We start from the raw sequence: 13,212 nt of genomic DNA, 5'->3' as shown, positions 1-13,212 counted from the left end.
TGCTGAAGCTGAAGCTCCAATCCTTTGGCCCCCTGATGCAAAGAACTGACTCACTGGAAAAGACCCTGATGCTGGGAAAGATAGAAGGCAGGAGAAGGGGATGACAGAGGATGAGATGGTTGGGTGGCATCACCTACTCAATGGACATGAGTTTGAGCAAACTGTGGGAGATGGTGAAGGACAGGGAAGCCTGGCATGCTGTAGTCCACGGGGTCAAAGAGTCAAACACAACTGAGCAACTGAACAACAACAACATGAAAAGATGCTCAACATCGCTCATTATTAGAGAAATGCAAATCAAAACTACAACGAGATATCACCTCACACTGGTCAGAATGGCCATTATCGAAAATCTACAAAGAAGAAAAGCTAGAGAGGGTGTGAAGAAAAGGCAACCATCATGCATTGTTGGTGGGAATTTAAATTGATACAGCTGCTATGGAGACAGTATGGAGAGTCATTAAAAAATTAAATATAAAACTACCATATGATCCAACAATCCCACTACTGGGCATATACCCTGAGAAAACCATAATTGAAAAAGACACATGTATCCCAATTCTCATTGCAGCAAGATTTACAATAGCTAGGACATGGAAACAACCTAGATGTCCATTGACAGATGACTGGATAAAGAAGCTGTGGTACATATATACAATAGAATATTACTCAGCCATAAAAAGGAATGCATTTGAGTCAGTTCTGATGACGTGGATGAATCTAGAGCCTATTATACAGAGTGAAGAAAGTCAGAAAAAGGGAAACAAATATTAACATACATAGGCTTCCCTGGTAGCTCAACTGGTAAAGAATCTACCTGCAGTGTGGGAGACTTGGGTTTGATTCCTGGGTTGGGAAGATTCCCTGGAGAAGGGAACAGCTACCCACTCCAGTATCCTGGCCTGGAGAATTCATTAACACATACATATGGAATCTAGAAGGATGGTACTGATGAACCTATTTGCAGGACAACAATGGAAATGGAGACATAGAGAAGAGACTTGTGGACGTGGTAGGGGTGTGGGGGAGAGAGTGGAACGAATGGAGAAACTAGCATGGAAACATATGCACCACAATATGTAAAATAGATTGCCAACGGGAATTTTCTGTATGACTCAGGGAACTTAAATTGGGGCTTTGTGACAACCTAGAGGGGTGGAATGGAGTGGGAGGTGGGAAAGGAGGTCCATGAGGGAGGGAACAATGTATACCAAAGGCTGATTCATGCTGACATATGACAGAAACTAACACAATATTGTAAAGCAATTATCCTTCAATTAAAACTAACTAAATAAATATAATTAAGATAAAGGTATAGATTCATGCTGACAACCTAAAGAAAATCAGTCCTGAATATTCTCTGGAAGGACTGATGCTTAGGAGAAATGGAGTAGCCATCATAGTCAACAAAAGAGTCCAAAATGCAGTACTTGGGTGCAATCTCAAAAACAACAGAATGATATCTTTTTGTTTCCAGGGCAAACCATTCAATATCACAGTAATCCAAGTCTATGCCCCCACCAGTAATGCTGAATAAGCTGAAGTTGGATGGTTCTATGAAGACTTACAAGACCTTCTAGAACTAACACCAAAAAAAGATGTCCTTTTCATTATAGGGGACTAGAATGCAAAAGTAGAAAGTCAAGAAACAAGTGGAGCCCCCCCATTCACCATGTTTTCAGGCCCGGTCAGCCTTCGTCTATCCCCTTAAGGAAATGACTGCGGAGTTTCAGGAAACCCAGGCGCCGTTGCCTCAGCGGAGCCAGGCTGACGAGGCAGGGCAGCTGGTTAAACTGGAGCAGTTCCGCGTGGGGTGGGGAGGCCATGGCGTCTGGCAGTAACTGGCTCTCTGGCGTGAATGTCATGCTGGTGATGGCCTATGGGAGCCTGGTGTTTGTACTGCTATTTATTTTTGTGAAGAGGCAAATCATGAGCTTTGCAATGAAATCCCGAAGGGGACTTCTCGTCCCTGTGGGACACAATGCCCCCAAGGACTTAAAAGAGGAGATTGATACACGTCTGTACAAGGTTCAGGATATCAAGTATAAACCTCAGCTTCTTGCAGATGATGATGCAAGACTGCTACAGCTGGAAACCCAGGGAAATCAAAATTGCTACAACTACCTATACAGGATGAAAGCTCTGGATGCCATCCGTGCCTCTGAGATCCCATTTCATGCTGAAGGCCGGCATCCTCATTCCTTAATGGGTAAGAATTTCCGCTCCTACCTGCTAGATCTTCGAAACACTAGTACTCCTTTCAAGGGTGTGCACAAGGCCCTCATTGATACCCTGCTGGATGGCTATGAGACAGCCCACTATGGGACAGGAGTCTTTGGCCTGAGTGAGTACCTGTGCTATCAGGAGGCCCTGAGTGAGCTGGCCACAGTGGTCAAAGCATGAAGTGGGAGCTCTCAGCGACAACACCAGTCAGCAGCCAAAGACCTAACCCAGTCTCCTGAAGTCTCCCCAACAACTATCCAGGTGACATACCTCCCCTCCAGTCAGAAGAGTAAACATGCCAAGCACTTCCTCCAATTGAAGAGCTTTAAGGACAACTATAACACACTGGAGAGTACTCTGTGATGGAGCTGAAGGACTCTCACTGTTGATGGAGCCAGACAGACTGCAATGTGCTTGCCGGGTGGCCCTCACTCAGGTCATCTGGTTCAGCCAGATGAAGCTCTGGTTGTGTTCAGAGCTCTTAAGATTTCATGCCTAAAGGATCATTCTCCCACCCTCTCTTATGGCCAGTTTCAGAACATCAGTTAAAGACTTTATTTTTCCCTGGTAGCACTTTTCTCTGGAGTTGAATTAGATGTTTTTCTTAATATTTCTGTCAAACCTTCCTTAAAAATGCTCACTTGGTTTTTTGATCATGGTTCATCTGTCCTTTTCCAGACTACAAATTATCCCAGGGGTGATGGGGCTTGGTGTCTTGTCTTCTGTACACAGTTGAATGGGAACAATTTGGTTTGAGACATCTAAGAGTTGATTAGTGGAAATGGTATACAGAATGGTGGGGAAATTGGTGGAGGCCATGAGTGGTATGTCGAACAACTTACCCTGGTGCTCCACTTAAACCAGGATGTTAATGGGAACATTAACACAACTTCTCTAACATGCCAGGATCTGCCTTCCACTTTCATTGTGCTACTGTCATGAATAAACTGAAAAAGGGATGTTTTAACATCTGAAAAAAAAAAAGAAACAACTGGAGTAACAGGCAAGTTTGGCCTTGGAGTACAAAATGAAGCAGGGAAAAGGCTAATAGAGTTTTGCCAAGAGAACGCACTGGTCATAGAAAACACCCTCTCGTAACAACGCAAGAGATGACTCTACACATAGACATTACCAGACAGTCAATATTGAAATCAGATAGATTTTATTCTTTGCAGCCAAAGATGGAGAAGTTCGATACAGTCAGCAAAAACAAGACCAGGAGCTGACTGTGGCACAGACCATGAACTCCTTATTGCCAAATTCAGACTTAAACTGAAGAAAGTAGGGGAAACCACCAGACCATTCAGGTATGACCTAAATCAAATCCCTTATGATTATACAGTAGAAGTGACAAATAGATTCAAGGGATTAGATCTGATAGACAGAGTGCCTGAAGAACTATGGACAGAGGTTCAGGACACTGTACAGGAGGCAGGGATCAAGACCATCCCCAAGGAAAAGAAATGCAAAAAGGCAAAATGATTGCCTGAGGAGGCCTTACAAATAGCTGTGAATAGAAGAGAAGCGAAAGGCAAAGGAGAAAAGGAAAGATATACCCATTGGAATGCAGAGTTCCAAAGAATAGCAAGAAGAGATGAGGAAGCCTTCCTGAGTGATCAGTGCAAAGAAATAGAAAACAATAGAATGGGAAGGACTAGAGATCTCTTCAAGAAAATTAGAGATACCAAGGGAACATTTCATGCAAAGATGGACACAATGAAGGACAGAAATGGTATGGACCTAACAGAAACAGAAGATATTAAGAAGAGGTGGCAAGAATACATAGAAGAACTGTACAAAAAAGTTTTTCATGAACCAGATAATCATGATGGTGTGATCACCAACCTAGAGCCCGACATCCTGGAACGCGAAGTCAAGTGAGCCTTAGGAAGCATCACTATGAACAAAGCTAGTGGAGGTGACGAAATTCCAGTTGAGCTATTTCAGATCCTAAAAGATGATGCTGTGAAAGTGCTGCACTCGATATGCCAGCAAACTTGGAAAACTCAACAGTGGCCACAGGACTGGAAAAAGTCAGTTTTCATTCCAATCCCAAAAAAAGGCAATGCCAAAGAATGCTCAAACTACCACACAATTTCACCCATCTCACACGCTAGTAAAGTAATGCTCAAAATTCTCCAAGCCAGGCTTCAACAGTATGTGAACCACAAACTTCCAGATGTTCAAGCTGGATTTAGAAAAGGCAGAGGAACCACAGATCAAATTGCCAGCATCCATTGGATCATCAAAAAAGCAAGAGAGTTCCAGAAAAACATCTATTTCTTCTTTATTGACTATGCCAAAGCCTTTGACTGTGTGGACCACAACAAGCTCTGGAACATTCTTGAAGAGATGGGAATACCAGAACACTTGACCTGCCTCTTGAGAAATCTGTATGCAGGTCAGGAAGCAACAGTTAGAACTGGACTTGGAACAATGACTGTTTCCAAATAGGAAAAGGAGTACTTCAAGGCTGTATATTGTCACCCTGTTTATTTAACTTATATGCAGAGTACATCATGAGAAACGCTGGGCTGGATGAAGCACGAGCTGGAGTCAATATTGTCAGGGGAAATATCAGTAACCTCAGATATGCAGATGACACCACCCTTATGGCAGAACGTGAAGAAGAACTAAAGAGCCTCTTGATGAAAGTGAAAGAGGAGAGTGAAAAAGTTGGCTTAAAACTCAACATTCAGAAAACTAAGATCATGGCATCTGGTTCCATCACTTCATGGCAAATAAACGAGGAAACAGTGGCTGACTTTCTTTTTGGGGGCTCCAAAATCACTGCAATTGGTGATTGCAGCCATGAAGTTAAAAGACACTTGCTCCTTGGAAGAAAAGTTATGACCAACCTAGACAGCATATTAAAAAGCAGAGACATTACTTTGCCAACAAAGGTCCATCTAGTCAAAGCTATGGTTTTTCCAGTAGTCATGTATAGATGTGGGAGTTGGACTATAAAGAAAGCTGAGCGTTGAAGTATTGATGCTTTTGAACTGTGGTGTTGGAGAAGACTCTTGAGAGTCCCTTGGACTAAAAGGAGATCCAACCAGTTCATCCTAAAGGAAATCAGTCCTGAATATTCATTGGAAGGACTGATGCTGAAGCTGAAACTCCAATACTTTGGCCACCTGATGCCAAGAACTGACTCATTTGAAAAAGACCCTGATACCTGGAAAGATTGAAGGTGGGAGGAGAAGGGGACGACAGAGGATGAGATGGTTGGATGGCATCACCAACTCAATGGACATGAGTTTGAGTAAACTCCGGGAGTTGGTGATGGACAGGGAGGCCCAGAGTGCTACAGTCCATGGGCTCGCAAAGAGGCGAACACGACTGAGCGACTGAACAGAACTGAACTGAGCTGATGACAGAAAGTAACACAATATTGTAAAGCAATTATCCTTTAATTAAAATCAAATAAATATATAACTAACATATATGTGTGTATATATATATACAAGGTTTATAAAAAGAAAAGAATTTTGGAAGGGAATTCTATGTATGGTCAGGACTGACTAAAATTAGAATACATTTAATTGCATTTTTAATGCATATATAACTAAAAGTCCCTGGTGGCTCAGATAGTAAAGAATCTATCTGAAGTGCAAGAGAACTAGGTTCGATCAGGAAGATCCCCTGAAGAAGTGAATGGCAACCCCCTCCAGTATTCTTGCCTGGGAAATCCCATGGACAGAGGAACCTGATGGGCTACAGTGCATGAGGTCGCAAAGAGTCGGACACGACTGAGTGACTAACACTTTCACTTTCATATATATAACTGGAAAAAAAAACACTTGAAAGAATAGAATCATGGTTTACTGTGAAACTATACTTATTTACTTAACCAATGTGATAGTAAAAGAATTCAAAGGCAAATACAGAAAGTCATAACAGATCACTTAAAATGTAAAGAAACTTACAGTCTGTTATCAAAAGCAGCTCAATTTTCCAAGAAAATTTTGTCTTCTTAATAAAAGGGAAACAAATTCTGGTTGTGGACCATCTTATCTTTAATATTAAAATTCATTTATCCAATTAAATGTATTCTAATTTTAGTCAGTCCTGACCATACATAGAATTCCCTTCCAAAATTCTTTTCTTTTTATAAACCTTGTATACTTTCTATATTCATATTAATTTGTCCCTTATTTTCTTTTGCATTTAGAAATGTTCAGCTTTAGGACAAAATCACTTTCTTTTCTCTTAACAAAAAACATTTCCATTCCTTATACCGTCTTTTTCCTTGCATACAAAAATATTTTTCATATTACTTTTTAGTAGTTTTAATTACAGATATTATTTCTAATTCTTAATGTTTAAAAACCTAGTTTCTAGCAAAAACTTAAAAGTAAGCAGTTATGAATTGTCTTTTATGTTAGTATTCTACCCATACTCAGTTTCTCTTCAGGTCATACAAACCTTTTGCCTTTCACATGATCATCGTGTAGACTGCAAACTTATAAATACTATTCATGGTTTCAAAAAACACATGCCTTCTTATAGAAAATATCTCAATATGGCACCAAAATATTTATTAATAGTCCTAACTATCTTTAGCTTTTCTGTAAAAGGAAGCCTATATTCAGTTATTAATATTCCAGTATCTTATTTTATTTGGGAATGACCTAGATATTTAATAAACTTCCATCACTTAATTTAATTTAGCAAAACTCTAAAATTTCAAGTTACTAAAAATCTGGAGAGACTGCTTTTAAGTAGACATTTCTAAAACATAATTATTTCTAACAAGTTTACCTAAAAATTCTCATTTCATTTACATTTAATTTGCTTATAAAACTTCATTATATCATGCTATTTTTCTTAATGACAAATTTTTGTAGCAGAAATAATAAGATCCCTCACAGATATAGACAACAAACTAGTGGTTACCAGTGGGGAGAGGGAAGAGAGGAGGGGCAATATACAGTCAGGGGATTAAGAGGTCCAAGCTACAAAATAAATAAGCTATAAGGATATATTGTACTGCACAGGGAAGCAAATATTTTATAATAACTATAAATGGAATATAACCTTAAAATTGCACACTACTACATTGTACATCTGAAACTTACATTATATTGTAAATCAACAATACCTTAATTAAATAAAGAGAAAGCAGAAAGGAAGAAATAAGATCTTATTTGACTTTCAGTAAACCTAGGTACAATAAACGTATTATATTTAATGTTGATAATTCTTAAGACATGTCTAGGGACTTCCCTGTTGGTCCAGTGGCTAAGAGTCCACGCTCCCCATGCAGGAGGCCTGGGTTCAATTCCTGGTGAGGGAACTAGTTCCCACATGCCAGAACTACACCCAGCTCAGCTAAATAAATAAAATAAATATATAAAAAAAATAAAGACACGTCTATATTAGTTAAGCCAACAAGGTTAAACTAACTTTAATATCATGTATCAATTTAATACTGAATATTTCACAAATCATGTGAACCTTAACTAATTCAGGTTAGTTTCTTTTGTATTTCTGAGAATTTAAATAAGTGTTTAATTTCCTTTAAGCCAATGAAATAGTTTACTTACAAATTAACTTTGATAATACTATCAAAAGGTAAAGACATATATTTGTGATGCACACACAGACTTATAGACAGACACAACCAGAGATGTCATAGCTTCATTTTAAAACTTAGTCAGTTTGCAGCCAATTAAGCCGACTGTTCTCTTTTCCCCATGGAGGCCCAGTGTGCAATGGCTGCAAACAGCAGCCTCCTTGGTAGTGTATGCAACCTGTTGCCTGTACAGGTTGCCATAAGGGACCTTGGAGACAACTCTTCCTAGTGGGCATTCATGACTGGCCTGCTGTTCCCCAATCTAGACTCCAGACAGGTATGCCGGTGCCTTTGGAAAGCCCCAGGGCACAGTGGCCAGGGTCCACATTGGCCAGGTCATAATGTCCATCCGCACCAAGCTGCAGAACAAGTAGCATGTGATTGAAGCCCTCCGCCGGGCCAACTTCAAGTTCCTGGCTGCCAGAAGATCCACATCTCCAAGAAGCAGGGATTTACCAAGTTCAACATGGGTGAATTTGAAAACATGGTGGCAGAAAAGCAACTCATCCCAGATGGCTGTGGGGTCAAGTACATCCCTAATCGTGGTCCCCTGGAAAAATGGCAGGCTCTGCACTCATGAGCATCAGCGCTGTCCCCTCCTCAATCATGCTCACCAATAAATGCTGCTGCTGCTGCTGCTGCTAAGTCGCTTCAGTTGTGTCCAACTCTGTGTGACCTCATAGACGGCAGCCCACCAGGCTCCGCCGTCTCTGGGATTCTCCAGGCAAGAACACTGGAGTGGGTTGCCATTTCCTTCTCCAATGCATGAAAGTGAAAAGTGAAAGTGAAGTCACTCAGTCGTCCAACTCTCAGCGACCCCATGGACTGCAGCCTACCAGGCTCCCCCATACGTGGGATTTTCCAGGCAAGAGTACTGGAGTGGGGTGCCATTGCCTTCTCCACAATAAATGCTATTTCCTGTCAAAAAAATAAATAAATAGATAAATAAAACAGTCAAGAATCAAGTATAATACAAAACTCATCTGTTTATAAATAACAGTTGAAATAAGTTAAGTTTAAAAGGGTCTCTTTTCCCCTTTCCCCCCTCAGTCTCAGGAGTTGGAAATGGTCTAGATAATAGTAAGATAAAATTTCTTGAGAGCTTTGGTAGAACATTTACATATAGAGAAGGCATAGGTAGAAAACAGCAAGTTCCTCCTAGAAGTGCTTGTTCCCTTAGAGTTGGAACACTGAAAAGATGTTTTATTAAGTCAGCAACCCAGTTTGGGGAACCATAAGTAAAGGTGGTCTAATTTTGCAGTATCATAAAAGGCTATGTTTAGAAACTGAACTTTTGTTTCCCATGTCTGCCAAATATACACACACACACACATAACACAAAAGTCAAACCAATTCCAAAAGAAACCTTAGGGTCATAATTTTTTAAAAAAAAGTATTTATTTTTATTTTGGCTGCACTGGGTCTCCGTTGTTGTGCATGGGCTTTCTTTGCTGTGCCAGGTGGGGCTACTCTTCATTGTGGCATGCGCGCTTCTCACTGTGTTGGCGTCTCTTGTTGCGGAACACAGGCTCTAGGCATATGGGCTTCAGTAGTTGCAGCACATGGGCTCAAGAGTGCCCACTCAGTAGTTGTGGGGCACAGCATGCGGAATCTTCCCAGACCGGGGATTGAACCCATGTCCCCTGCACCGGCAGGAGGATTCTTTATCCACTGTGCCACCAGAGAAGTCCCAGGCTCATATTTTTATCGAACCCAATTCATCCTTCAATACCCAGCAATGGACCTTGGAGGGCATTAACCTACAAACGTAGAAGTTTTCAGCCCATACCATTGTGCTGGTTCTTTACCATAGAGGTCTTCTAATACAAAAGCCATTCCTTCATTACAAACCTGGAATATTGCCTAGGGTTGCTGATGCTTGGTCAAAAAGGGAATTCTCTGATTGGATTTCTTGGCCAAAAGAGCCACAGCTGCTGGATCTGCTAAGGGAAGCTCCACACTAGCAGAGGGCTGCAGACCACAGGCACTAACTTCAGAGGAACCTGCGAGGTCCCTTTATGGTAGCCAAATTACAACCTAGCAAAAGGGCTCATGAGCCTGCCATTTAGAAAGGCAAACTCTGAAAGCAGACATTTGCAGCAAAGTAAGAGTTTATTGCAGGGCATCCAACAAAGGAGTGGGAGACAAGCCTCTATTCCACTCCCGTTGGGTCTTTTGAGCTAGAGTTTGTTTTTTTTTAATTTTTTAAAAAATATTTTTATTTATTTATTTGGCTGCACTGGGTCTTAGTGCAGCACATGGGAGCTTCGATATTCTTTGTGGCATACAGGATCTTCGGTTGTGGCATGTGAGATCCTGATCAGGGATCAAACTCAGGCCCCTCCATTGGGAGCATGGAGTCTTAACCACTGGGCCACCAGGGAAGTCTCTAAGTTAGGGGTTGTTAAAGGGGAAGGAAAAGAAGCTGGGATTAATCATCATCTTATGACATTTCTTCATCACAGTTTTAGGGATCAAGATGCCTAAGGTCTATGAGTCTCTGGTCTGATGGCCCATGACCCACGGCTCCGCTAGCTCATCTTGTCTGGAGAAACAACCTGAGTCTGTACATTAACAATGTTATTGTCAACAGCAAGTTTAGTCCTTTAACTCTGGATGATTAGTGCTTAGTTAGTACAGGATTGAGGTCAGAAGGGATAAGATGGGGAATAGTTTTGGACAGAGAGGACTCAGAGTGCGGATTCAGTTTTAGGCAGACTTGGTCTCATTAGGGTACTGTTCTAGCGTACAAGACTAGGAGATCAGTTTGAATTGGTGTTGATGATAATAATAATAATTATCATTTATTGAGAATTTGGGGTACTAGCTCCTGTGTTATACACTGTCTACATTTTCTCTCAGTAAGGGAAGAATTATTCCTCCCATTTTAGAGAGGAAAAAAACCAAGGCTCACTTTTTCACAGATCTTATAGCTTAGACTAGATTCTTCTGATATCAAGCCTGAGCACACTGAAGCTGTGGCCACCTTCAAGGAGGCTATAAATAAAATTCTGTTTCTGAGTGGGCGGTTGCCCTAGATAATTTCAGAGAGTCCTTTCAACTTTCAAAGTTAGATTAGCTTCAACTAACACTTTTAGGCACTGACGAAATGTCAGGTTCTATGCAACATTCTCCCCAGGATGTGTGTGGCCACTGTTCTAATTTTTAAGATGCTTTTGGGCCATTTTGCCTGTTCCTGTCAGTCCTATCCCTCTTGGCACCTGCAGCAACCACCTTCTTCACCGTCCATGAAGATGAAAACTCAGTTCATCTGGATACTTGGTAAAGAAGGCTCTTTGTACACACACCCATCTTTGCTACATGTGTGGTAGGGTGGCTGGGTCATCCAGGGGCAGTCCTTGGCACCAAGCTATTTGCCAACCGCCCTATGCCAATCCCAGACAGAGCCTGCCAACCCACGTTCCGCAGTCTGGCCAGCCAGGTGAGGATGTGGACAAGTAGACAAAATCCAGAAGTGGGGGAGGGCCAGTCTCATGCCCTGGAAAAGCCAGAGGAAGTGCAGGATATGCTTAATGATCTCGAACGGAGACTTAACTCTGTTGCTGCTGCCTAGCCTTATGAGAGTCTGGGAAGCAGAGAACAGAGGGCCCTGTGGACCGAGGGCAGCTCCATGGTCATGCAGAGGATTCTGCCAAGCATGAAATTAGGCCCAAGTCCCAGTAATCCCCCCTCTAGACTGGTATAATCAGAGCTTTTCTCTTTGCTCATTTTGTAAATTTAACGTTTTCAATGTTAATAGAAACAGTAACAAACACAAAATGTGCACCGTAGGTTTATACACTAAGGAACCTGGGGAGCTGTGATGTGGGGGAAAGAACCATGGTGAGGGCAGCTAGCTCTTACTTCACACTGTGTTATATTATCTTGTGTGCTTTCACTTTGAGTATTTTCAGCATTTAGATCACCTATCCATAGTCCAAGACAAGCCATTGATTTATTGCTTGTAAACTTCCAAATGTAAGCAGGAATCAGTGTAGTGCAAACACTTCTCACCAGGGAGTCAGTCCTCACACCCAGTGAAGAACAAGCCCCATGACCCTTGCCTTGAAACAGCAGCAGTAAACAGGTCATTATCAATGGTTTCCGTTGGGAGCCCCAAGGAAGGACCCTAGGAAAGTCAGAGAAAGCTTCCTGGAGAAGGTGACGCTTGAAGCAAAAGAATGGATGTCAAGCAAGAATCTGAGAACTCTTCACTCTTTCTGCCAGTTCAGTTTTTTCATATTTTGAGGTCTCAAACTGCTTTCCAAAGCTTGTGAGAAACAGGGGTAATTTCTTTCCAATTTACAAGGAGGTAAATCAGAGAATGGCTCTGGGACTACCCAAGGTTTTCTGTCAAATTTAAGAATGACCACAGGGTAACCAGATAGGGCAAGACATTTGAATACACAGCACAAAGGTACTATAGGACAGACTCTGCCCTTGAGAAACTTGGTATTACTAGGAGATAAGATATGTAAATGAAAATAAAAAAATAATCAAAAAGGTGTTATGTAAATAATTCAATTCACAGCTACATATCCAGGGCTTGTTATCTGCAAGGTGTTCTGTGAGGCATTAGGCAAGGGTGCTGTTGTTCAATCACTCAGTCATGTCCAACTCTTTGCAACTCCATGGGCTATAGCATGCCAGGCTTCACTGTCCTTCACCATCTCCCAGAGCTTGCTCAAACTCATGTCCATTGTGTCAGTGATGCCATCCAACCATCTCATCCTCTGTAGTCCCCTTCTCCCCCTACCTTCAATCTTTCCCAGCATCAAGGTCTTTTCTAATGAGCCAGCTCTTTGCATCAGGTGGCCAAAGTATTGGAACTTCAGTTTCAGCATCAGTCCTTCCAATGAATATTCAGGGTTGATTTCCCTTAGGATTTACTGATTTGTTCTTCTTACAGTCCAAGGGAGTCTCAAGAGTCTCCTTGATTTCCTTTAGCACTGACTGGTTTGATCTCCTTTCAGTCCAAGAGTCATCTCCAACACCACAGTTCAAAAGCATCAATTCTTCAGCACTCAGCCTTCTTCATGGACCAACTCTCACATCCATATATGACTACTGGAGAAGCCATAGCTTTGACTATATGGACCTTTGTCAGCAAAGTAATGTCTCTGCTTTTTAATATGCTGTCTAGGTTTGTCACAGTTTTTCTCCCAACGAGCAACTGTCTTTTAATTTGATGGGTGTAGTCACAATCTACAGTGATTTTGGAGCCCAAGAAAATAAAGTTTGTCACTGTTTCCATTGTTTCCCCATAATTTGTCATGAAGTGATGGGACCAGATGCCATGATCTTAGTTTTTTGAATGTTGATTTTAAGCCAGCTTTTCAGTCTCCTCTTTCACCTTCATCAAGAAGCTCTTTAGTTCCTCCTCCCTTTCTGTCATAAGGGTGATATCATCT

At 41.5% G+C, this 13,212-nt stretch overlaps 1 non-coding gene and 1 pseudogene across 1 annotated transcript; both read left to right on the top strand.

Moving 5' to 3' along the window:
* The first annotated feature begins 1,824 nt into the window (after positions 1-1,824).
* LOC145507154 (lipid transport auxiliary protein 1 pseudogene) lies at positions 1,825-2,505 on the top strand (annotated as a pseudogene).
* Positions 2,506-7,887: 5,382 nt separating this feature from the next.
* Positions 7,888-8,022, top strand: LOC145508102 (small nucleolar RNA SNORA70). The gene has a single exon (XR_014055363.1). It is a non-coding gene; the product is annotated as a small nucleolar RNA SNORA70 (small nucleolar RNA).
* The last annotated feature ends 5,190 nt before the right edge of the window (positions 8,023-13,212 follow it).

Source organism: Giraffa tippelskirchi, chromosome 5 (genome assembly GCF_054371585.1).
Source record: "Giraffa tippelskirchi isolate mGirTip1 chromosome 5, T2T-mGirTip1v1.2.pri, whole genome shotgun sequence".
NCBI classification, from domain to species: Eukaryota; Metazoa; Chordata; class Mammalia; order Artiodactyla; family Giraffidae; genus Giraffa; species Giraffa tippelskirchi.
The sequence above is the reverse complement of the archived record's forward strand: the minus strand, read 5'-3'. Positions and strand labels throughout refer to the sequence as shown.